This window comes from Anser cygnoides, chromosome 3, assembly GCF_040182565.1.
Source record: "Anser cygnoides isolate HZ-2024a breed goose chromosome 3, Taihu_goose_T2T_genome, whole genome shotgun sequence".
Classification (NCBI taxonomy): domain Eukaryota; kingdom Metazoa; phylum Chordata; class Aves; order Anseriformes; family Anatidae; genus Anser; species Anser cygnoides.
The window spans coordinates 5,562,707-5,589,859 of NC_089875.1; the positions used below are offsets into that span (position 1 = coordinate 5,562,707).

A 27,153-nucleotide genomic window follows, 5' to 3' on the forward strand; every position below is an offset into this window, starting at 1 on the left:
TTCAGCATTTATGTTTAATTCATATACTGGTGGTGACACACTGCAGGAGTCCACGAATGCAGAAGACAGCCACTGCTTGAGCCTCAAAGGAACTGTCTTTTGGCAATAAACCTGAAGAACAGACATCAAACCACACTTTGGTAGGTACAGAAAAGGTTGGTCACTTGAATACTTATGCATGTGCTCACTGTGAGGTGTGTTACTTACCAGGTAGGGACAGCAAGAATGTGGCATTAATGCAACAGCAGCAGCGTCAATTCCCCAGTTTACAGGTCTCTTTTGAGGGACCTCTTTGACAGTAGTGCAGGATGGACAGCCCCTGGGTCTCCTGAACGCATTGGGCTCGTATTAGGGAACTGCAGTTACCTGCCTCCTTCTTTTTGCCATGAATAGTTGCCATTTTCTCCTCTTCTTGAATAATTAAGCTACAGATTAGTAATTCAGTGATTTGTCTAATGTCTGGTGTTGAACAGGGATTGACTCTCTGCAGCAACACACAATGGTTAATGCTCTTGCTGACCCCAGGGGTAATTTCCCCCCCCTTTTTTTTTAAACTAGAAGGACTCCAGTGCTGTTCTTTTTCGGCTTCCTCTCTTCTCTATTCTAATGCTGCCCTTAACCCTGTATCTTGAGGTATAGTAACCAACCTGTCCTTGCTGAGGAGTGGGGAGCAATCTCCATCATCGGGCCAGTGATGAAATGACATCCTTCTAACATCACGTGGACAATGAGCTGCATGAGAAATGAGATGTGGTGTTCTTACTAGTGGTATCGGTTAGTCATGCCATAGGAAGGCCGTGGCTTTCTCCTCAGGCTGCATAACAAGATTTTTATCTCCTGGCCCTTAAGAGCTGACACTGAATGGGTTTGAAGGAGACTGAGAGAGGCTCTTGTTATTGCAGACAGAAGGAGCTGAGACGTAAATGATGGTTCCTGCTTCTCTCAAGTGGAGATTCATTGTCAAAGGCACATCCCCAGTCTTTGTCCCTACCATTGCCTCAGAGGTATGTGCTTCCCCTCCCCTGCATTTACAGGGCAAGACCTTTTCCTGTGAGCCAACTTGATCCCTGGTTGAATGGAGGGTGCAAGACAGTGCCTGAAGTAAAAACTCAACATGGCTAGCCTCAGAACATGTTCAAAATAGCCAGTAAGAAGTACTGCTTGTGTTTCCCCCTTGTCAGCCTCCACTCCTCCTCACTTTCCTTTCCACCATCTGCTACTACTGCATTCGCCCACCCCAGACAACCCACCACAGCCTTTCCACCCTTTTCTTCTGCACCAGGAGGGGAAGGGACTCTGCTTGTGGAGCAGTACGTCTGCCCCAGGAGCACAGAGGGATTTGCCGGAGCACAGCCAGGTATGCACCAGCTGCTGCCTCCCTTCTCCAAGCACTGCCAGGAGCGAGGAAGGCACATATCAAGTCACCTAGCCTCAGCTGAAGCTGGGGACAGAGTATGGGGGATGTTAAGTGAGTGAATTTGGGCAAATAAATTACTGGTGCAATTTCACCGGTTTCACCAATTCAGCCAAGGATGACTTTGGTCCAAGGAGACAGTAAGAGTAGAGCACTTGAAGGATTAAGAGCCTGGGAATTAGTCCCACACCCTTGTGGTGGTTTTACGCGGGTGGGCGGCCGAGCTCCACCACAACTGCTCTCTCACTCCCCCTCCTCAAAGAGGAACAGGGAGAAAATACGATGAAAAGGGCTCAAGGGTTGAGATAAGGACAGGGAGATCATGCAGTAATTATTGTGATGGGCAAAACAGACTCAGCATAGGGAGACAGTAAGATTTATTGCTAATTACTAACAAGCTAGAGAAGTGAGAAACAAAGGAAAGAAACCAAAAGCACCTTCCCCCCCCATCCACCCTCTTCCACCTCCTCCCCCCGAGCAGCACAGGGGAACAGGGGTTATGGTCAGTCTATAACGCTGCTTCTCCGCTGCTCCTTCTCGGTCACTCTCGTCCCCTGTGCTGTGGGGTCCCTCCCACGGGATGCAGTCCTTGCCAAACTGATGTGGTATGGGCTGCCCACAGGCAGCAGCTCTTCAAGAACTGCTCCAGATATGGGTCCGTACCACAGGGTCCATCCCTCAGGAGCGAACTGCTCCAACCTGGATCCCCCACGGGCAGCAGCTCCTGCCAGGTCACCTGCTCCTGTGTGGGCTCCTCTCCACGGGCTACAGGTTCGGCCTGGAATCTGCTCCGGCAGGGGTCTTCCACAGGCCACAGCCTTCATCAATGCAGGTCCACCTGCTCCATCGTGGTCTCCTCCATGGGCTGCAGCGTGGAACCCTGCTCCACTGTGGTACTCCATGGGCTGCAGGGGGACAACCTGCTTCACCATGGTCCTCACCACAGGCCACAGGGGACTTCCACTCTGGCACCTGGAGCACCTCTCCCCCTCCTTCTTCGCTGACCTTGGTGCCTGCAAGGCTGTTTCTCACTCCTCTTACTCTCCCAGCTGCTGTGTGGTGCAGCATTTTATTTCCCTTTCTTAAATATGCTCTCAGAGACACAAAACAACATAGCTTATTGGCTCAGCTCTGATCAGCAGCAGGGCCCTTACCTAACATGGGGCAGCTTCTAGATTCTTCTCACAGAAGCCACCCCTATGGCCCCCTGCTACCAAAACCTTGCCACCTAAAACCACTACAACCCTACACTGACAGCACCACACATACACCATGACACTAGTTCAACAATTGCTCATCTTCAGTTCTCTAACTCAATAGCATCACTCGTCAGACTAAAACCTTAATGAGTGTTTGCCAAGTTCTTGTAATCACACCAAATTTCATAATTCAAACATGTTTTGAAGCTCCAGAGAAAAAATGTACATCAGTGAGAACCAGCCATCTGGAAAGCTTTGGAGTCTTTTTTTTGCTCATTTGTTTGTTTGCAATTCATCTACTACAGTACTGTAAGTGTAATTTTTTTTTTTTAAATAGGTTACAAGATGAGTTTTGACTACCAGATGAAAGCACAACTCTTGCAGGGATAATGCACTACTACAAAATGTAAGTGATTTCCAAATGATGAATGAGGTTTGTGATTATGCCAAGGTATCATCCATACTGTTATGACCTGCTACTTCCTGACACTGTTTGTGCAATGGTTGACAGTAATGTCATTTTTCTCCTGCCTCCTCCCAAGTTGTAAGCAAGGAGTAGGGTCCTGAACTTAAGGTAGAAAGGAAGAGACAGAAACAACCTCACTACATGTGAGGTATTAAAAAATTATTGGTCAAAACACCAAAAAAGATAAAGTGATTGGCTGAGGGGAGTATTTTATGATGTCCTTTTTACATCAGGTTTCAGTCTTCTCTGAAGAACTAAGAAGGGTGGAAATGTACATTTCAAAATGAAAACTAGGAGTCGGTGTGTCAGCTGTGAATACAGGGAAAGTATCAGTTGTTCCCAGAGAGTTAGATGGGGAACACTGCTAAATTTGGGAGGCATTGGTAATGGATTACAGAGGTTGTAGATCCCATGGAAGGGTTGTAATACTAAAGATATTTGGCCCATATTGTTTTATGGCTCATGGGCATAAGTGCTTATAGGGCTACAGGGGGATGAGGCAGCTGGAAGCTGAAAAAACATCTGAGAGATGGAGCTCCACCACAAGCTGCCATGGTGAACTGGCTCACGTACCAGGCACCCATGAGACAAAGGGGATTACAGTCATGAAGACAGTATTTTAGCTAATGAGATTGCAAGGCACTGCTAGTGTAGGCAAAGAAAAGCTTAAAATACTAAATAATCCTTGTGTTCCTAAAAAAAAATAAATCAATCAACTAAAGTTTTTTTCTACTGTGATGCAGCTACATAGCAAGTCCATAGTGTAAAACATTGATACTGCTTCCAGTGAGGTCCAATATAGCATAATAGTCACATATAATACAACTGCATAATATAGTTGAATAATATAATAACTAACATAGTTGAAGTTATTCCACATACAGGTGACAGCTGTAAAAACATCATTCCTAGGTTGTCCATTAGTGGCCAGAAAATGTTGCTATTTAGTATCTCTTGTGAGGTCAGTGCTTCTGAATACACTGTGTAAATCTAGGTTTTGACTAAGCAAACCTATGTTATTTTAAATTATAAATACAAAATGCCTTCTAAAAAAAATCCTTTAAAACATACCATGATCCCAGCCTGGGTTCATTATATATTTCATATTACAGTATGTGACAGCTCTGCCTTTGTACAAAATTGCTTTAAATAAGTGATTAGGTTATTCCTTCCATGTTCACACCTTTGTTTTTAATTATTTATCCTTGCTGACATAAGTTTATGTATCATATTATTCATTTCTTGATACAAGTCTATAGGTGTTGTATAATTCCATTTAAAGAAAACAGGATGAAGAATATATTTGTAGAATGTGATTTGATTTCAAAAAAACCTCCCCCATTTTTCAGTGTCAGCCCTGCCAACATCAGGCATGGTGGACAAAGCCCAAAGTTAGAGATTAGAGTACAGAGCTGAAAGGTAGATTGCTTCTCAGGGCTGCCAATTGTTAAATAAAATCACATGACATCATACAGATATTCATGGAAAAGCAATAGCATTTTTTAGAATTAAAAGACAACTTGGAGGTTCTTTTGGGGATATCTTAGTATTACCTTAACCAGAAGAACAAGTTTTTGTTTTTTTTTTTTTTTTGTATCTGATACTTCACAAATGATCCTCCCCATCATTTAAAGAAAGAAAAAGGCAAAGTGAACTGAAGATAGGCTCCTTATTCAGTTCAACTGTCCCAGCACTGAGTGCTGCCCACAAGGGCAGGGAAAAGCTCTATATACCAAGGGCCCTTGCATACAGTAGTGGGGAGGGGAAGACATCTTCCACCTTTCTGCCCCATCAGGTTTCCCACAAAATGAGAGAGAATGGAGAAAAAGAATTAGCACACCTATTCCATGCAATAGCTAGACAATCTACAAAGTGATCCAACACCTCATAGTTAGATGTGGCAAAAGCCACCTAGAGTCAGACTACAGCTCTTGATTACCATTCCAGCCATCTAGCCTGCCCTCCCCCCCGCAGAGACCTGGGCAAGTTTGAAGACCATGCTTAGCACTGCAATATCCTAATCCTAGCCTATAACTAGGGTGGTCTCTTACCCCTGATGGCCATATGCCATTATTTCTAGCCAATACAGGTTTGGGGTTGTTTTTGTTGTTGCTCTTGTTTTTATTTTATTTTGTTGTTGTTATTTTTATTTGCCTGTTTTGAGTGGCCAATTGAAGGGTAACTAACTGAGAAAACAGAGTCAGGAGAATTGAACACAAATCTGAGAAGGAAGGGAGAGGGAGACTACCAGCAAAGACAGCTTCTGGAGAAAGGAAAGCAATCCAAGAAGAGGAATGAAAGGATGCAGAAGAAAACAATGACAGAAAAGATAACATGGTAGAAGATAAGAGTGAAAGCGTGTAACACCATCCCACCCCCAAACTCGGGTAAAAACTGTAGGTGTTAAGTAAATTTTTAATTGAGAGCATAAATGATTTACATGCTCACAGCAGTGCATCCCTCCTTCCTCTACCATTAGTGAGGTTCTTTCAGCAAGTATCAAATCTTGATTTCCAACATCATTGCAGTAAATAAAGACTAGTCTTTATTCTTTCTATTCCTTCTGATAGTATATTGTTTTCTAACCCATCAAGCAAAGATCAAATTGAGAATTTTTTCCTCAAAAAATGTATATTAGTTGAACATGTCAACCTATGGTCACTAGTGGGGTCCCTCAAGGCTCCATTTTAGGGCCAGTCCTCTTCAATGTTTTTATAAATGATTTGCATGTAGGACTAGAAGGTGTTTTGAGCAAATTTGCTGATGACACCAAACTTGGAGGAGTTGTGGACTCGGATGAGGGTGGAAAGGCCTTGCAGAGAGATCTGGACAGATTGGAGAGCTGGGCGATCACCAACCACATGAAGTTTAACAAAAGCAAGTGCCGGGTCATGCACCTGGGATGGGGCAACCCTGGCTATATGTACAGACTGGGCGACGAGACGCTGGAGAGCAGCCCCGCAGTGAGGGATCTGGGGGTTGTGGTTGACAGCAAGTTGAATATGAGCCAGCAGTGTGCCCTGGCAGCCAGGAGGCCCAACCGTATCCTAGGATGCATCAAGCACGGCATTGCTACTTGGTCGAGGGAAGTGATTGTCCCACTCTACTCTGCGCTGGTGCAGCCTCACCTCGAGTACTGTGTGCAGTTCTGGGCACCACAATACAAAAAGGATGTTAACCTGTTGGAGAGTATCCAGAGGAGGGTGATGAAGATGGTGAAGGGCCTAGAGGGGAAGACATATGAGGAGTGGCTGAGGTCACTTGGCCTGTTCAGCCTGGAGAAGAGGAGGCGGGGGGGGGGGCCTCATCTCAGTCTACAACTTCCTCGCGAGGGGGAGTGGAGAAGCAGGTGACCTATTCTCCGTTATCACCAGTGACAGGACCCACGGGAATGGTGTTAAGCTGAGGCAGGGGAAATTTAGGCTAGACGTCAGGAAGAGGTTCTTCACCGAGAGGGTGGTTGCACACTGGAACAGGCTCCCCAGTGAAGTAGTCACTGCACCAAGCCTGTCTGAATTTAAGAAGAGATTGGACTGTACACTTAGTCACATGGTCTAAACTTTTGGGCAGACCTGTGCGGTACCAGGAGTTGGACTTGATGATCCTTATGGGTCCCTTCCAACTCGGGATATTCTATGATTCTAATCAAATAGTTGTTTATACTCTTCAGAGGAAAATGCAACTGTTAACATTTGGATAGTTCTACAACTAACGTTTGTATGATCTTACCTCTTAATGTGAACATATTTGAATGCTTTTGGGTGCGGCATGATAAAGAGCTGGTTACTAAACTTAGCAGCACTTCATGTAGATTAGACGTTATAATTGATGCTTACAGAACAGGACCCAGATAAATTAATTTTATGTTGCTCCAATTTCACTGGTTTAAATTTAAGTTACATGAAGGGCCTTTACCATGGGGAAAAGTGTGCATGTATTCATGGACAATTGAAACTGTCTTTGTTCTCTGAAAGTGGGTGGGTGTGTTATTACTGCCCAGGGTGAGCTCTCCCTAGCTCAGTGCCCTGTGATCTCACTATCAGACTTCAGCGTCTTTCAGTTTTCTTGGACTTACGCATTTTCCCCTGCACTCTGCTTCACTTCTTGTACACCAACAGCATATTACAGACTTGAACAATTCCTCTGCCCCACACAAAACAAGAACAATACTGCTCACATTGATTTTTCAGTCCTGTAACCATCCTTTTTCATAGCATTAAGGCCTTGGACATACTATGGGTTTTCAATTTGCATCTTCAGGAGCTTTAGCAGGGAAGGCATTTAGACAGACTGGCTTTGCAGAGCAGCTCCCAGAGCAATAATCCTTTAGCTGGCATAGACAAAGGAACAGCTAGAAATCCCCAGTGTGCATTCCTCTGCCTCCATTTCCTCTCTTTTCCTGCTCCTCTTGCATCATTCAACTCTTCCAAGGGGTCCAAAGTCCCCATTTCTCATGCACCTTCTGTTCTAAGTCAGACTCCTGTACTTTTTCCTCTTCCTGAATGCACTCTCTGGTCAGTAAAGTTACTTCACTGAAAAGTACACTCTTCCGTTCCTATTTCCTTTCTGAACCTTCTACCACAAGCTTCTCCACGTACCTGAAATTTTTCTTGCCCTCTGCACCTACTCCTGACACACACAAACTTTCTATCCTGCCTCTCTTACTCAGCCTCCAGAATTGTTACAGATCCGCTGGTCTAGTCATTAGCAGTTTTCCACTCAAAGATCTGGCTCCATGCATGAAATTGGGAAGAGCAGGGCTTTCCCTAGAACAGAAATACTTTTGTTTCTTTCTCCAGAACCTGCTCATGTGCCAAGAGCCTTTAATGATCAGCCTGGATAAATCTGTTGGCACCACGCTGTGCCTTCAGCAAAAAAGACTGCCAGCGACATAAGGTACTGATAATTCATACTAGTCAGAGTGGAATTTATATATTGGGATAGATAACCCAAATCATCCCAATATTATATTATACTCGGGAGACAATTTACTGTAGAGGTGGCAGGCATGAGGCCAAGCAGTGAGATTTACACCTCCGGAGCCAGGAACCTAATTCAGCCGCAGCTGATCAATGAAAGCCTGAAGTAAATGGAGCAGCTCCAGGATTGTACTGAGGTACGAAGCATTAGCCTGAGTGCAGACTGAAACCCTGGGCTGCGTCTTCCCAACCAGTATCTTTCCCAAGAGAGGGCTTGAGGCTTTGAGTTGTTCCAGATGCAATGCTCTAAAATACTCCTGCTGCAAGAGGTGAGAAGCCTCATCCTTCTCTTTCACATTTCCAGGTGGGTAATTTAGATGGCTCAACCTACTGGCTTCTGTAAACCATTTTCTCAGACATTTTTCTCCAAGCACTGTAGAAGACACCTAGGTGGCTGTGTGAGGGCTGTGGTGGAAGGGTACCCAGAGCTAATTGCAGCATGCACTGTACTAGGGACCTTTTGTAAATCCAGATCTAGCTACTGAAGTTGTTTCAGCACTTTTAAAAAAGTCTCACATTCACTAAAGAAGCCTTATTCTACAATTAAGATTTTTTTTTTTAAACTTTCCCATATTGTGCAACAGCCCTTATCACAGTTTGAGTTCTCTATGTTGATAAAGAAAAAGGAACCCCACAAATCTAGAGTTCAACTGAAACAAAAATAACCCTAATTCATGACAATCAATGAACACTGTCAGGGCTTGTATGGGATCCTGTTTTAGCAACTCTTAATTAAAGAGTTGGCACATTCCAAATACTCGTCTAAAATTGTACTTCATAGAAGTCATAAAAGAGGGAACTTCAATCGGTGTTTGAAGAAAGAATAGATTTTTTTTTTGTGTGTGTGTATGGAATCTCTAGTTAAATATTGGCAGAAAAGGGATGTAACAACAGTAACAGGCAGGGGAAACAACCTGTAGTCAGGCCTCATTAACATTGATTGTATAAAAATGATTTTGTTTCACTTTTCAGAAGTTTGCCCATTTTTTTTCCAGAAGTTAATATGAAACTCCATAGTACAGTTTTCATAGCCTAGTTTAAGCCTTGGAAGAAGATACTTTTTTTTTTTTTTCCAACTTAAGAAAAAAAATCCGATCAAATTCTCTTTGTGAGCCTTCCCTTCTGTTTTTGTCGTATCTGGGTAACCATAAATTGAAGAAAACAGTATTGCTCATCTGTCTAATCATTTGGCCTACATTTTGATTCTGTTTCTATGCAGCAATTCAGGTGTTATGGTTAGTGAGACATGGAGAGAGAAGCAAAAAATATTCTCACCTAATGAATAAAGGGGCAATAATATCCCAGGTGCTTCATTATTCATGAAGACATCAACATAGCTTAAACTGCTCTAAATTCTCAGGGCTTGTCTACACATGGTGGTTTTAATTCAGTTCAGTTAAACCAATGCAGACTTAAGTTGTTGGTGCTGACTAAACTTAAACAAGAGTAATATGGTAACAAAAGTATTGTCCAAGGATATTGTCAAAGTGATAGTGAACTGTATCTAAACACAAAGATATGTTTAGATAGGATATAATATGCATCCTTTGGGACTTAACTCTCATACTGATGCAAGTCAGGTAGAGGTACCCCAAAAGACAATTTCTCCTAACTGCCTGTTTCTAAACATACCCTCAAACTCTGCTGGACACTGGGCATGGTAGAGCAATAGCCTAATCACTGCTGCAAACCCTGCATGTTTTTATTCTTGTCTTTAGGGATGGCATTTCAAGATACCAGAAATCAAGTAAGTGTGCAAATGCAGACCTGCTAGACATACAGCATTGCTATGTTACATAGGCAGGCACTGGCATTACAAGAGTGGTCCAGTTAGCATTTAATGCACCTAAAGATAACTTGAGCACAGAATGCAGTTCTCAGAAGTCACATGCACTGTGTCAGGCCCAGACAGACAACAGACTGCAGAGCAGGGTGAACCAGGGTGTGCCCTGACCTTGTGGGTCACAGATCTCCCAATTTAGGGACCCTCCTGATGAGAATGTACCTTTGCTCTTCCCCTGGGCTTTATCATCAGTGTAAGGAATCACCAAAAAATTTAAAACCCTAAGCACAAGCATCAATATATTCAGTGTATTAATGCCAAATTTATCCTAAAAGTCTAAACTCAGGAACATTTTTCTGCCTTATACATATTTCTAGCTCAAAGTGCACCTTTTCTCCTGTTCTCAAACCTTTTCCTATTTATACCCTCCTTCAACAGCTGTGCCTTATTCCCCATTCAGCATCCATTTTCCCTTAAGAGGGATAATTAATTTAGAACTCCAGGCAATAAGACTTAGGTGAGAAACCAGCTTTCCTGGTGTTGCCTTTCTTTTCTTACCCATTAAACGGTGCAATTCTGTCTGACATTTGCATGGGAACAAGGGAATACATCTAAAATCGAAACCAAAAGCGAAAAATAAATTCTTTTATTGCTATACTAGCATAACAAAACAAAGGAGGAACTCCAGAAGTCATTTTTCTACTACTACAGTATTACTTCATCACAGGTTCTTAGTATCTAAAAAGCAAAGAACTGACAAAATGTAGCTTGATGTGACATTCACCTAAGCAATCACATGCTTGCCCAAATCAATAGTTTTGGGAAGTATTTTCTGGAACCTCAGATACAAGAGCAGTACTTCGGAGATTTCCACATGAAAACAGACCAGTCTGTTGGAGTTTATTTAATCTTTTGTACATGCTCCATACATTGTAGTCCTGAAGGCTTCTAGCAGTCAGGTGCTTCAGTTACCTGGTCAATCTCAGTCCATTCTTACCTGAGATGACTGATCCAAGTGATCATTTTGACCTCACAAAAAAAGCAAAAATTGGTCCCCAGACTAGGGGAACTGTCACCTCAGCTTTTTTGGCTGAACTGGTCTTAGGATATTTCTGCCTCTTACAAAGAAACTCATCCTGGATAAGAAAACACGAACCGGAGAAAGATTCAGTGTCATCCTACTCTGAGTACAGTTTAAAATCTTTAGTCAGTCAAGGACCTATTATCTGAGATACCTCCTTCACTGTTTTGGGTTACTTTAGCACTCACAGCAAGCTTGCCCTGATCTCAAGAAAGCTGCAAATATGGGCAGGTATTGCAATAGGGCACAAGTGTCCCAAGAACACGTGATCATATAACCAGGGACATATTGATAACAATGGTTATTCAGTGACGTTTGTACTGATGTCCGATCAAGCTAAGACTGAACTCAAAGACTGTTTTGATTTCAGTGCATAGAAAAGACTTCTCTTGGTGATGCAAGTATGACAACTAGTTTATTCCACACACATACAATGAGTGACTTCTGCTAGCCTACTTCTTGCATGATTTCCCTTTAGAACTAAAACCCCAGTCATGATTGTGAGAAATATTACCATTCCCACCCCCACCAATAATGTCACAGTACATGAAGTATTGAAGCAAAAGAGAAACCATTCACTCATGCAGTGCTGTATTTCTGAGTCTACTTTGACTCTTTACATAAAATCCATGTGGTTCTACCTTTCTAACACAGTATGTGCTCACTGTCTGCACTGTATTTTTCAGACACTACAAGAGTCGCCTTATGGAAGTGGATTTGTGGACAAGAGCAAGAGGGGAACCTACATTTGCAGTAAATAAAAGCATCATTCACAGATCATCTCAAGTCCTACCAGTGACCTTTTGGAAATACTGCCTAGACAGGTAAGGGAATTACAATGGTGATTATTTTTTAATTTGGTGTTACTTTTTGCTCTGAAGTATACTGTGTACAAAGGAAGAGGAGCTTGCAAACTGTATTTAAAAAGAAGTGGGTTTGTCGGAGATGACAATAGTTAGGGGGAGATTTAAATGAAATAATAGGTGTTTTTTTCATCTTTAATGTCTGTAATTAGTTAATGCACTGTGAAAAAGAGCACATCATTACTCTTTTCTCCACAAAAAAAAAGACACAGCACTGCAAACCCAGTATTTTGTTTGCTCATCTTTATGAGCCTGATTCCTATTTAGTATATGTTTAGCGACAATACATTCAATTGAATGATTTACAACATACATGACAACTTTTCAGAGGAGGTTTTTAATCAATGTCAGGCAGCTTCCTGTTTTTCAACATGTAAACACAAAACAGGAATCACCACTAACATTATTAGTGTTGGCTCATCTTCCTGCTGTTTGGATGGGAAAGCCCCATTTTTATTTTTTTTGGCAGTGAATTAATATTGTTACTTTTAGAACTTCTTCATTGTAAATGCTGAATTAAATTTATTATCATAAAAGAAAAGCCCTGTATTGTACAGACACTGCTCAAGTTGCAAAGCCAGACACTCCTGGAAAATGTTAGAATTATGTTTACATCATATTAATTTTGCATGTTATTACTTTTGTATTCTTAAGTACAGACAGCAACCTTACTGGTAATAGCAAGTCTGCTTACGACAGCTCCAGTTATGCCATGTTTACTCACAAGTATCCTGAGAGCAGGAATCCATCCCCATTCAAAGCATTTCACTTGGTTTGCAATACTTTCACTGGCAGTTAAACATGCGTAAGTAAGGGTTGTTTTAAGCACCGATGTTTAGCAGCACACAACTGCACCGCATTCTGGTATTCATACCAATAGCTTAACTGAGGATAATTTTAAGTTGAGCAAAGTCTAGTCCTTCACATTATGGTATATACAGCTAGCAGCTGCTAGCAGCTAACCCTGCCTTGTATGAAATACTTCAGTTAAAGTAAAAACTAGCTCCAAGCTAGTAAGAATTTTTTCTATCCGTGTTCTTTTCATATTGCAGCTTACCCTTTCACTTTGTTCAGGGAAGGATAGTTAGACTAAAAAGCACTTTGAAATAACAAAACATCACTAAACATTTAGTTTCCCCTTCCACATGATCATGGATTTTTTTTCCAGCCTTCTCTTCAAGCCTAATTGTTTCCTGTTATCCACACAATTTTATGTAGGTACACACCCTACATAAGGTGCCAAGCTGCACAGTATGCTGTTAGATTCAGTAAGAGATTTAAATTTAGCAATTTTCTGATTGGAAATAATACCATTATTCATATGCCCTTGTGCTAACTCCCAGGCTGCTGCCTGGTTCTCTTGATAATAATACATTCCTGATGCACATTATCTCAGAGGTCAGTGCAGAAGGAAAGGTGTTACACAACTCTCAAGAACAAATCCTCCAAGGAGATCTCAGATAGGCACAAAAATGTTATATCCTAATCTTGGCACAACATCTGCTGGTCTCTTACTCACTTGAAATATATACTGTTTCTAGGTGTTACTTATGTATGTGTCACTCATATGTATATTTCTTTAACATGCTTAGTATATCCATTATACAGGATATCTGTTAACAAGAATGGTAAAGAACAGTGGACTAATGGGCTAAACTAGGGAAAAATCTGAGTTTATTCCTATTTTTGAAGTTACACGGATGATTTTTACTAACTTCCATTTCTTTGTAAATAACCTACAAAGGCAAATATCTAAAGATAGTGATAAAAATCCGGAAGCACCTGAGCAATGGCCATTTTCTATAGGTGCCCACATTCAGAATTTTGCTGACCCTATAGACCCAAGTTTTAAATTTGTGTTTCTTGGTGACTTGATTGCTACACCTGAGGATTACGTGTAGTGTCTTTCTATCAGAGAGGGTGTTGTGAAAACGCAGAGGCTAACACTGTATCAGCATGAGAGTCTATACAGGAGTGCAGAGTCAGCTGGAGATGCTTCAAAGAGCCTGGGTACCAAAAAACACATTAGCCTTTCCTGAGCTCCCTGCTGTGGCCAAACACCTCCCAGTCAAACTTGTTCACGGCTCTCTGTTTTGCAGTCCAGTCACTTGTATGACTGCAATGCAGGCATAAGTCAAGGCTGGCGTAGCCCTATGGAAATAGAAAAGCTGTGCAGCTGCAAACAGCTGGTATGACCTGGGACAATGAGCTGATGAAAGTTAATAGGGACAGGAGCACCTGTATGCTTCTCCCTTCCCCACCCTTAGATCTACAACTAGCATCTTAATGTAGTGAGTTGCGCGCAACTGTGCATGAAAGCTGCCAAGAAATGGAGATTAAAATATTTTATTTGCCTGAGGTGAAAGGACTTATTGACACAAGGCAGGAACTAAGATCTTGTTTACCAGGTAAGTGTGGGGGCTAGAAATCAATACACAAAAAATTGCTGTGACCAGAAATTAAATTCACTTAGTGAACAAAATTCATGAAACCAAGCTATGCCTCACACCACACCTTTGCATGATTAATGCTTCTTTTGTCTTCTCCCAGAATGGCCCCTTTAGAACCAAACATTTCCACAGGACACTAAAATATTGTCAGTCCTTTCTAGTGAAGCAGTAATAAAGGCTTTAAGTCTTAATGAAAGTGTTGAAAAATTAGTAGAAAATTTAAAAAACACACATGCAGAAATTCACTTGTGCATCACTTTTAGTGATTGCTGGTAAAGCAGGTTTGATGGGAGCACTAATTTTTTTTCGTTTCCTTCCTTATTCTTTTTTCCATAAATATAAATTGTCCGACACTTACCCTCGTCATAGTCGTATTAAATAGGTAAAAAGATTTTCTTACCATGATAGTAGTTATTCTGCAAAAGAGAAAGATGGAGAGGCTTTATGAAACAGAGGTAGCAGAAAATAGTAGGAGTGTGTGAAATTGCAGAACAAGGGGGGGAGACAGGAGCTGCTGACTAGCTTGCTAATAGAGCCAAGGAGCTCTGGAGAAGAGATGAGAGTGGGAGAGCAGAAAATAAACCCAGTGCATCTCATACTGATATGCCATTCTCCAGATAAAGGACAGAAAGCCCAAAGGCCCTGCTCATACAGATTGGCATTGCTCTTCTAGCTCTAATGACAACTGTGCCTAGTTTGGGCAAGCAAAAGAAAATAAGTCCGATAAAAATAACAAAAGGAAAAGATCTGTATCCCTTATAGTATTATTTCAAACTGATCATCTTGTGATGGCACACAAAAGTTGACAGAAGAGCTACCAGTCTGTGGCACAAACATTTGACATGTTTGCTGTAGGCAGGCTTTTGCAAAACACATTTTGGGGCTCATACTTTCTTTCCTCCTTCTCTCACTTTTCTGGGACCTTAGGTGCAGCTGTAGTACTTTAGAGATTCTTTTCTATGTCAAAGCAGAAACACATTCTCCAGCTAGTGCTGATCCCAGTAAGAATGGTAGTACATATACTTGCAGGTAGTGGAGAAAGAGCTTCAGTCTACATAGAATACTGTGTCTGTATGTATTTCTGGCAATCAGCAGAAAGCATGCTTTACGAATTCTCTGCTTTCTCATAAGTCCTCACCTACAAGCTCAGATCACATCTCAACACACTAACCATGCAGTTGTGTGCAGGCTTGTCTACTCCTCAGGCAGAGTTACGTAAGAGTTTAATTGCCAGCAGATTAAAATTCAATTTAACGTGTATTTGCCCATGCAGTGCTGAATTCACTGCAGAGAGGAATGGTGATCTCCTTAGCGCTCTTTCCTGTGCTGTCCTGCCAATCCAGGAACCAGTAAAAATTATTGTGTGCTGCACCAAAAGGAATGGGTTTAGGAAGAAGTCGTCCTCCTCCTCTGACAAGGGAAGCATGCTATTGCTATTAAAAAAAATATAGGAACTATATAGGTTTTGACTTTTAAAGGTGCAGAGATCCAGAGTATACAACTGTGGTTGACTTTCAATATAACTGGTTTAAAAAAATCCACCACACACTATTTGTACAAGTCTTTCTTTCAAATAATTAAAAGAAGGACTAACAAGAATTTGCATTTTAAGCTTGAATATGAGTCATTCCTGGACACATCCTACACATTTAGTAAACAAAATCCCATTTTGTTACCTTTGTCTTTGCCTTTCTGATTGTAGCAACTGCAGATCTTTCCTAGGAAACGTACACAATTTGACCAGTGGTGAAGTAAAAACTTCTTGGAAATAACAAAGATGTTTTCATAAAAAAAAAGAAAAAAAAATCTATTGATTAAAGTTACCACTGAAAAAAAGCTACGGTAGAAAGCATACAGATAGTTTGAGTAGCTACCAGAGTCAGACAGACTAGAAAATAAGAGGCTATGCTCTATTCAAGCTCTAACCCCATGCTTCAACTGCTTCCACAGTCTCAGCACAGCTGGAGATTTTTGCTAAATTTATCAGCAGCAAAGCAGTGAACAACCAGGAAATATGAAAATGGCATAATTAGACTTCAGACTTAGCATCCCAGCAATGGGAGCAGAGCAGCTCCCCACCCCTTTGAAACCAGAGGCAAATCTCAAGTGTTGCAAACCAGACCAAAAAAAGATGTCACTACATGGTTGCATTTCTATTTGGAAGAGTTAAAAAGGCAGAACCGTATTTAATCGTACATTTGAAGGAGATAGAGCTCAAGGCAGCTGCAAATTTAATTTTAAGCAAATCAGTGTTATAGACACTCAGGAAAACAAACCAGAAATATCACACTTTCTAGTGATTTAAAAAATATATATTGGTGAAATCTTTTGTGACACTTCCAGTGAAGCGGTGCCTCTGTGGTACTGAGGTTATGGCACATTTTCTGAAGGATGAATTAACCTATTGGGTAAGACTTCACAAGTGCTAAAACTTGCTGACTTTCTAGATTAGCTAGGCATGTCTTCCTGTTTTGACAAAGAAAAAAGCAGTCAATTTGGAAAGCTTTACCTATATATCATTTAGTTTCTCTAAAAACCATTAAGCTGATATTTTTGAAGCAGATATTGAGGAAAAATGCTACTCTGATGAATCTATGGCTTTTTTAAAAAAAAAACACAAAAAAAGCATGTATACTGAGAATCCAAAGTCTCTAATAAAATCAATACCTTGCATTAGTTGCCCTCACCATCTCTGAAAAACCAAGTCTTCATATTATTATAGCATCAGTGCTCATTCTTCTAATTGCACTGTATGGAGCTGATGAACAAAGCAAGCTTGTTCTGCTGATTTTTTTCTCTGTAGATACTGAGTAGTTGTTGTAGTATAAACTGGTAGTTGTGTAGATAAAGTTGAGATATAACTCAGCATTAAGATACTGTAGAAAGAGGAATGAAATAAGAGCTACCATAGAGTAAAGAGTAGAGGATACCTTCTCCTTGCATTAACATTTTTGAACTGAAGGAATGGGCTCAGCTTTAGGTAGCCCAGTGTTTTGTACTCTATTAAAAAAGTATCATTATCAGAGAACATTTAACATAAATCCTTCCTAAGGATTCCCTACAGGAATAAGGTGGTCTAGCTAACAAAAACTTGCCTTATTCAATAAAATACACTCCTTCTTCCATCTAAAATCTAGATAGGGCACCTACTTCTACCATCTTTGTGGGTCAACTGCTACTGCACAAATGTTCCTTTATATCCAAAGGATACCTGATCGCCACTCCATGTTGCTACCTACAGGACAATAGTCTCCATTCATGTATCTTGCAGAGTGAACAAACAAGGGCACAAGATGTTGCTAAGTACACAGAAACCCATACAAACTCCCACAGACACACCACTTTCCCCACAGTATTGTCACGTAACATGTCACATGAAGGAAGTCAAAATAGCAGGATTTGCTGCCTTGGCTCCTCCCTTTGCAGTTTTGCAGGAGAGAAAGGAAAAGTTACAAGTCTCTGAGTAAGCTGTCAGTTCACTGCTGCTGCAAGAAGCAACTGCCCCACTTGCAGGAGACTGCAGTTATTCGGGGGCAGATTCTGCTTTGTTTCCGCATGCGGGCAGGTCAGGGCTCTCCTATTCCTGCAGTCACAAACACCTTTGGGACCAGATCTCCAGACTGGAGGAGATGAGGTTGTTGTCCTGAAAATGCACTGCTTGGAAGATCACATGGAAAAATCATAGGAGGACAGAGTTTTTATAGACTATAGGTTTAGTACTATGTCAGTACAGCTTTACGCCTTCCCCTAATACACTTTTGCTTCTCGTTTATCAGTCCTGCCTCATGAAAACACTGCAACACAGACATGTTCATCTCTCATTCTTTATATGGTGCCCCAAAGAGCAAAAACACCTCTCAACACCTGTCAAATGCCTTTGGTTTGGGACACATTGCATAGCTAGTGCAATCTAGCACATCTTCTGAAGGAGTACAGAGGTCAGAGTCTCGCTAATTGGCAATGTTCTTCAGGGTGGTCTTTGAGGTGATCTAAACTAATGTGTCTGGACTGAATAGATCTTATCTTCTTTTTCAGCATGCCAGTGGGTGCTGACCCGCTGACAAATTCTAGCACTAAAATAGGTATTCAAGGAGCCCCAATGTGGTGGAAACTGTTCAGCTGAGCAAGGCTAATACAGAAGAACTACAACTGAAGCTCTTGCTAATTACAGTAAGTGTGGGCTTTGCCCAAAGGAAAGGATACACCAAAATCACAGAAGTGGTTTCTCAGGGCAGGAATTGTGTCCTTGTATGAATTTACCTGTAAAGTACACTCCAGGTGTACAATAGAAATGAGTGATACAAAAGTATGCAGCAATAAATAGTGATGGCATCCAGACATCCTACCTATCAGCCAGCACATTGGCTACCTGCTTCTTATCTTCCCATAACCAGTCCCAACCTTCAACCCACCATCTTACCTTAGTGCAATGATTTTTCCAAAGGAGACTTTCTACAATTTAAGCATCAAAATTGTACTTATGAAAGAAGTTAAGGTCTGTTTCCAATAGTAGTCGGAAATCCAACAGGGTTTCCCAACTGAGGAAGTGTTACGGTAACAGATTTCTGAGTTGCATGTCTGCCTTTAGTTCATGAGACTGATGGTTCATTAATAGCACACACGGAAGAGCAACTTCCAGATACTCACCACCATCTATCTATACATGCACACATTACTGCTACAATTATGCTGAAGGCATAGGGGGCTTGTGTACTGACATTATAAATTAGAACAGATCACTTCCATTCCCTCAGCTTTCATAACTTGGCTATAACAAAAGAAATTGCAGTGTAGGGAGCTGGCAAGTTATGGTTTGTATTTGTAAGAGAAGGACATAGCAAGTAACTGTGTGTAGCATTTTGTTCTTTGTACTGAGAGTGTGTTACACTACAAAACCCTTCCTTATTTTTCTGTAAGCAATTATGTGTAAAATAAAATAGCAGCTATCTTAATGCTGTCCAAACCTAGCCGTTCTCTGATATGAAATTTGAAGATGGCTAAAACTAGTTTGTAAGCAGCTTCTTCCTGCTTAGTGTTAATCCTGGGGATAAAAGGAAGGAAAAATAAAAATATATAAAAAAATCTAACTGATATTAATGCCAGGATGGCAATGAAATTGCTTTTTACTCAGCTATGATGATTGAAGCATCATTTGTACTTGGGAAGCAACATGAGTAGTTGGATACTTTTGGATAATACTAGTTTAGCTCCCTTTGGAAACCATTTATGCTAGTCATTTATTCCCGGTACTGTGCTCAGCTGACTGTACCATACATCATCTCATCTCTGAAGAGAAGTTCTACATAAAATTCCTTCTCAAGCAGTACTTTCCCAGCGCAGGATTCTTGCACTTTGTTCTGTGGCAAAGATGAACTCGCTGGTACAACAGAACACCCATTTCTTTTAATGTATTAGGCCTCAAGGAGGGCTGGTAATTTCCATTTCCCCCCTAAAAACCCAGACCTACTTTCCTTTAAAAACTGATCTTTGCATTCTGTCCCACTCCTGTACACCTCAGTTTCTATAATCAGCATCTTATATAAGAGACCCAGAACTGGGAACAGTTATTTATCAGTTTTTGCATGCCCTCACTTTCTCCCCAGAGAGCACTGAAATAATGTGACAGATATACGCTTGGTATAAGGGCTGTTGTAGCAGACAGCTTCCTCCTGCTAGACTGAACCCACCATCACCCTAAAAGGAATGGTGCTGGGGAAAGAAAACCTATTTGTGCTGTTTGCACTATGGAGTCCCTACTCTGCTCATCACAGAGGTGCTGCAAGACACAGCAGACTCCCAGGGCATTCATACATCCCGCCATTGCAAGAGCTGCAGAAAAGCCTCCTGCCTGAACCGCAGCATAGCTCAGGGCTTATGATGTTCACAAAATAAGGCCAACCCCAGCAGCAGCACAGGGGGCTGTAGCCCACATCCTGGAGGCAGGGATGGGCACGCCAGTTGCATGCCAAATACAGACTGGGGAAGAGGATACAGGCATGTTATTCCCCTCTGCGCTAGCGCCCTGTTTTTTGCGCAAATATCCATCCCCAGTACAGGAAAGCAGGAGGGGGCCGTGGCACGCAGCTGGAGTCAGGCTCCCTCCCAACTTCACCCTGGGAGGCTATTTGTGCTTTTTATTGTTTGCCTGTTTATTTTCAGGTGACTCTTCCACAGCCTTGTCACTCAGCTGGTTTCTAACCGACCTGGCAGGTTTTTACTGCTCCCTTCCTGGTTGCTGGCAAAACAACAAAGTGTGGGATTTATAGGCAGCAGCTCCCTCACAGTAGCTGCAAGTAAAGCGTCCTCACGAGGAGAGGAAGCCTTGCTGACAGCTGCCTCTGTTTGAGATGTCTGTGTGTATTTAGGCCCTGCTCCATCACAGCACTGTAGCACACACTCAGCATCGGGCACATCCGTGCTGCTGTCACTAGGCTACACAAAGTAAGGTGTGTGCTCAAGTCTTTGTGGGCTGTAGGGCCTTAAAGCCCTGCTTTATTGTCCTGGCAAGTCATGGAGTCATTGTGTAGCCTGCAGTGTCCCAGGTTGATGATTTACAGAGCAGCTGAAGAGAAAACTTGCAGCACACAAGTACCTCTGCAGTAAAAAAAAAAAAATAAAAAAAAATGCACAGAATAACCCACTTGATTAATTCTGGGGAGAGGCTTTCAGGAGTGAATATGCATTTATTCTTTTTAATAGGCACTTTGGCCACAAAAATCTATCAACTCGGCACAGTTTTCTCTCTGTAGAGCACCAATAGGCAGGAATCGCTTCTAGAAGTCAGCAATGCATACCCTATAAATTGCTAATAGGCACCATACAGGGTGCAGGGGCTAGCAGCAGCCTTCTAGTGATAGATATTTTCTCCAAAATTTAGTCAGTGCTTCCACCCACTCCTTGTCTTGCCTATTCATCTTATGCCAAGCTTTTTTTTTTTTTTTTAATATCTTTGACTTTGTTATGAGAAGTTCCTTTGTGGGAAGCAGATGAGACTAACATTAAACCAGAAAGTTGTAAGGGTTTCTGAAGAGGCCAGAGTAGTTTGACAAAAGCTTATTCCTCCCTGAAGAAATATCCACTAATTATCAGTGAGCAGACTGTTTGGTGCAGAAAATCCAGCATCCTAGTTTGAACTTTGTTACTAGTATCCTCCACGAGCTTTATTCTTTTGAAAAACCATTTCTTCAGCAAGATGCTGTAACCCAGTGCCCTCAGATCAGCCATCCCTGCCCCTTGCCAGACCACCTTCATTCTCTCTGCTCTCCCACTTCCACAGAAAAACTCCAAATGCTGTACAAGCCAAACTAGAAAGCCTTATTTTTAAAACTTGCCACCCAGACAAAATGAGTCTTTCTGGTAAGGGAAAACCACTTGGTTTCTGAAACAGGAGCAGGAAGCAGCTGTGCCAGCTTGAGGCATCACACAGCTATGACTGGGAGTAACAGCACTCAGCCTTAGAGTTCGTCAGTGAGCCACTGCCTCCATAAGATAACCCAAACCATTTCCTGATGTTTCCCTAAATTGCCTCTGAGACTTCTGCTCCCCCTTTGGCTCAGTAATGCAAGTTCCCTTCACTTCTCTTCAAGAACTACATTGCTTTTACTGACAGGGTTGAAAATTTGCCTCAGATTTCTGCTAAATAGAAGTTGGGCCTCTTCATTTTATTATTCACTCATTGTCCACAAGGTTGGTCTACAGCAACAAAGAACAGATGTGAATATCAAATGTGAAGCTACCTGGTGTCATCACCACATAATCTGTGTTACAATAATGCTCAGTTTTCATCCGACCTTCAGAAATCAGCAGATTCAATTACTTATAGCATTTGCTGAAGATCCTCCAGGGATCTCACCATAAATTATACTGTATTCTACAAATAGATATGACAACACTAATCAGAAAATTAAGTGACAGCGATCATTCCTGCGGAGATACTTAAACATCTGATTGAGCGGGTATATTGGACCTGCGCAGCCTACAGCTTTAGTCTTCAAGAGGTGCTGCTCTCATGCATAGGAAATGCTGACCTTGCAAGCATGAACCTGTAGGTTACTTAAGATATCTAATAAAAGAAAAAGGCTGATGTCTCCAAGCAAACACTAATAGATATTGATGGATGGTGACTGTAGTCCCATCATAAATATTTTGCCCTGGTTGTTTCTACCCACTCAGCTTTACATGACAATTTCCAGAGTCACCAGAGCTGACGGGTGACTTAGGTGTGACACTTTCTAATAATTACCCTTTCCCCACAGGGGAATGCCCCCCTGCCCTGCCAGGTAGACCTAAGGCAGTACTTTCTGGAGGTGCACTCAGGAGCCATTTCTCAGTGGATGTGGACTGGTCCTTGTCCCATCTCTGCCCTCCTCGCCCTGTCAAGTTGCAATGGAAAAGCCTTGACTTTTTAAAACCCAGTGCTGTCAGCCAGCTGCTGCTGGGACTGTGCCCCATGTGTTTCACACATGACAGGCAGTTCAGCAAGAGCGAAAATACTAGCCTGGGAGGGCAGTGTATAAAAAGGGCAAAGCTGATGGCTGCAAGAGACCTTCTAGAGGTCATGGAGCAAAGGAGAAAAGTCACTAAAACAGTAGGCAGAGTGCATGGTGTATGGGCTGGGGCAGGCACCAATAGCAGGACTGTAGCAGGGCCCACGCTTGTAAGCCTTCAGCAAAGAGAAGCATGCAGGAACCCAATGCACTGCTCTGCTGGGAGGGTCAGCCAAGTGATCACAGAGACACATCCTGCACTCACAGGCAGTGTCACCTTCATCTGGCCCCATCCTCAAGCCTTTCATTAGGAGCAGGTGCCACAGGAGGTGGGGGCAGCATGGAGTGGAGAGGTGTGATCACATCTCCTACTGCAAGCTGTTATTTTGACAGCTCTATTACAGACATATAGAAACAACTCCTGTGAAGTGTAAAGTACCGTAAAAAAAATCCAGGAAAATCATCTGTCCTGCAATATGCCAGCTTTCACTGAGGAAGACGACTAAATGCCAGTGAGAAGATATGTGGTGAATTCTTTCTAGGGCTTTTTCTTTGGCCATAGCAAGTTAACATTCACCTGAAGAACAGTCTTTCTTCTCCCACTAAGGTGTGGTTAGTCTGTCCCCTGTTCAGCTTCATAGCAGCTCTCTTCCCCAGGAGAAGTCCTTTTTCCTTTGAGCCAAACAACTTAAGGAATGAACAGCCCTTTTCTGAAATACCTTGCTTGGAAGAAAAGCAAACAACTTATCCCAGGAATCATTATGCTCAGAGTGCAAGTTCAACTCTGATTGCGTTCACGTGAAATAACACAGTTTATGGAGAACACTGCTGTTATTTCTTAATCCAAGTGCCAACAGTGCCAAGTACTAGTACGCAGACACACGCTGTCTGATCAGGCCAACAATTTCCTTGCCAGCACCTTGAGAAAGGTTCCTCCCCGCCATTTCTCAATTTAACAATGGTGTCACATCCTATGTAAACCAAGGTTTATCTCATACAAAAAACACAACACCACTCAAAGGAGTGTGATGTCGTCTCGAGCCATCTCTGGAAGAGTAAACAGGCATGTGCTCAGCCCAGTGTGTGGCTGCAGCGAGGCAGCTCTGCTGGGACTCAAGCCATATACTGCCACCCCGTTGCTGCTCCAGGAGCCTGCAGTTGCATGGAAGAGCGGGCTGCCTGAAGAATTTCATGCCCTGTACACCTTTGAATGATAGAGATCTGTCTGAATAATCCAGCAACATGCTGGAAGTGGATATTCTCAGAGACAATAAAACCAAAACTTCAGGTATTTTCTTCAACTCGCCTGTTGGAGTTTAAGAAGTGTTTGGACTGTGCACTTAGTCACATGGTCTGAATTTTTGGGTAGACCTGGGTGGTGCCAGGAGTTGGACTCCGTGATCCTTATGGGTCCCTTCCAACTCAGGATATTCTATGATTCTTTTCCCCTCAACCTACCCCAGCCACACACAGTACTGTGTAGCAACAACATCTTTTAGCTTAACACAAACAATCCTGCTCATTTGTGTTAGCAATCTCAACAGATATGTATATGCACTTCAGTCTTATTGACCCTTCTCTCCCACCTTCGGGAAGAAAAGCAGCAGAAGTGCTGATGGAGGAACTCTGGTCACACTCCCTTCCAGTTTCTGGCGGCATTTGCTCAACAGTGATAGCTCGTAAAGAAGACACAAATGGCTTGCTAGTCAGGTGCTTGTTGTGGAGCCCTACCCAGAGGAAATTCCTGTCAAGTACTCTAGAAATTCACTGTGACTTTGTTACATTTTTGCTTCATAAGAGGTATCCTGAAAAGTTAAATTTCATCCCTCATTATTGCAAATTATTCCCACAGGTGAAGTGCTTTTTGGCTTAGGCAAAATACCACAAATTGGTGCTGTGCTCCGTTAGTTAAGGGAGGCTCAATCAGCATTACTCTTCTGTCAAGGGAATGCCTTCTTTCTGCACCTGACACTTCTTGTGAAGGGGCTCTCACAGCAAAAGGGAAAGTTTTCAACCTAAGGAGCAGCACCCAAGTGCTGCTGGCAGGAGGTAACCTCACTGGCAGCTTAGAGATGCTTCAAGTACTCTACAGATTGATGTAGTTATTTTCTTTCTTTCACTTACAAACCAATGACGCTATCAAACACTTCCACGGGAGATCAGGTTGCAAGGACTGAACTGTGGGAAGTAAAGTTGCAACTTGGTGTAGCAAATCCGCATGCCAGGGAAAGATTATTTCATTTTGAAACAAAAAGATAAATTCATTAATTCATCCTCTCACTTACTTGCTCACAAGCAGACAAAAATGCACATCCGGATAGCCCCACAGGCACTAGGATTCTGGTATCCAGGGGGTGCGTCCAGGAACATTCATGATGCTGTGGATGACAAATAATAGCTGCTACAAACCCCTCTGACATATCCTTGTCCTAGCAACCAGGCACTGTTTTTGAAGCTGCTTTCTTACACCCTTCAGGAGCTGATGAGGGTTGGTCTCTCCACCCTGTCCCACCTGTGAGGCATTAGGATTGATTGGCTCACTCTCTGTGTCTCCTGCATTGGGTGGTCTGAGGAGCTGCCTGTAGAAGTGCTGGACATTTCATTGCTTCCTAGCATATGTGCCTTTTGTGATTGTGCTGTTAGAGCAGGTTTGATAAAGAATGAAGCTCTGTGTCTAACTTCTGTCTTTTGAGCCTATGTGGTACTGTTGGGGAGGTCATAACAATACCTTCTGCTGCACCAAAGTGATGCCTCTGCAAAAGCATCATTGTTTCACATCTAATGAATTACTAGCAGGTTTTAATGCCAGTGTCAGTTGATGGCACAGTCAGCAGGTCAAAGTGCCTTCAGTATTTTATGATGCCCAAAAGCGTCAGTTATTTTGTCAAAGTTTAATTATTCAAACCTCATACGTATTAGCTAGTAAACCCTAATTTCTTGCTTCACAAACTTCCTTTCTTTGCTCTCTCCAGCAATCTACAGTTTTGCTAATGAGCACACAGCCTCTGCACTCCTCACAGGACAGCTCAGGGCATAATTCCTGCGGGGAACCTCAGATGAGGTGTTATTTTGCTTCATGGGAGAGGTGTCCTGTTCTAGGGGTCATTTTTAGAGAATGCAGAAGGAAAGGACTTCACCCAAACCCTACAGACTACTGCAGCTTCTAGCCTACATGCTTTCTGTCCATCAAGAGTGTGATATAATCTTGCTTGTAGAGGATTGTACTGCTACCGCCCGTTAAATTGGTGTAGCTGTCCTTGTACATCTGCCTGGAATATGGGAAGAGAAAATGCTTTTGTTTAAGCACAAAAGCTCTGCTCACAGCTGAGGCATTTGAGAATCACTGCAACTCGAGGCCATTTTTAACTTTCTGCTCTGGCCATCACCTTGGTGCAGTTTGCCAAGGGTGGATAGAGAGGCTTTCAGTCCCACAGAAACCATGCCTTTTTCTTGCTTGCCTTTTTTGTGCACGTATTTTTAAGGCAAGTCTTAGTCCACTGGGGCCACAGGCTTACTTGCAGCTTTGTGGGAGGCTCATCGTACAATGTGAATATAGTAAAAGCTACAAATAAGGCCTTTTGCTTTCTCCCTTCCCCCTTTCCTGTGTCCTCTGCCATGGGTATCACTGCGTTTTCTGGATGTTTATACAGTACCTCTTACATCTGGGAATGGTTATAGGAAAAATCAAGATAGGGCAGATATTTTAACCGTGGAACACCAAAGAGAGTTTCATTTGTCATGAGCTGGAGTAATTAAAAGTCATTTCTGCATGTTTTGGATGAGGGATTCTGACTTCAGTCAGGGCATGAGCTGTGCAAAGTGCTTATTTTTATAGTTTTGACGTAAATCATGGAATGTTTTCCTTCTTAATTTGGAACATTTGCCCCAAATGTTCCAAGTCTGTATAGATAAGTCCATGCTCTTTTCTTCCTCACGACATACATCCGTACACGCTAAAGTTGCAGGGTTGACTGCCCAAGTTCAGCTGTACTGAAGACAGGACTGGGACTTCTTTTAAAAATAGTAATTTCCAACTGTTTCTGTTAGGTCACTGATCCCAAGTTAGATGCACAATTTTACTACCTGTTAAAATCTATCTTCTGCTCTGCAGAAGTGCCTTTGGTCATTTGCTTAACAAAACAAACGTGCCTCCCTCCCCCAAATCCAGCACATATACAAAAATAATTTCATTGGTTATATCTTTTTTCTCTGGGGATATTTAAACTGTCAACTTTGCTGAGCTATGCTCTCCCCTCTCATTCTGTTTCATGGGAGATGTTCTGTTACAGGGCACTCATGGCAAACTCACATTTTGAAATTTTCCAGAGGATTTAATATTAATGCACATTCAAGAGACCCAAGAAATCTTTCTCTTTTGAAATGGTAATATGCTATCAATAGTTTCTAGAGCTGGTATTGTTCAGCTTTCACA

General features: G+C 42.2%; 2 long non-coding RNA genes across 2 annotated transcripts; one reads left to right on the forward strand and one right to left on the reverse strand.

The window, feature by feature from the left end:
- Positions 1 to 26,518, reverse strand: LOC106036634 (uncharacterized). The gene is made up of 3 exons (XR_001207487.3): positions 25,007 to 26,518; positions 648 to 732; positions 1 to 111 (listed from the first exon to the last, which is right to left on the reverse strand). It is a non-coding gene; the product is annotated as an uncharacterized lncRNA (long non-coding RNA).
- LOC106036635 (uncharacterized) lies at positions 13 to 18,489 on the forward strand. Its single transcript, XR_001207488.3, has 5 exons — positions 13 to 140; positions 903 to 1,004; positions 2,951 to 3,019; positions 11,609 to 11,746; positions 18,271 to 18,489. It is a non-coding gene; the product is annotated as an uncharacterized lncRNA (long non-coding RNA).
- Positions 26,519 to 27,153: the final 635 nt, after the last annotated feature.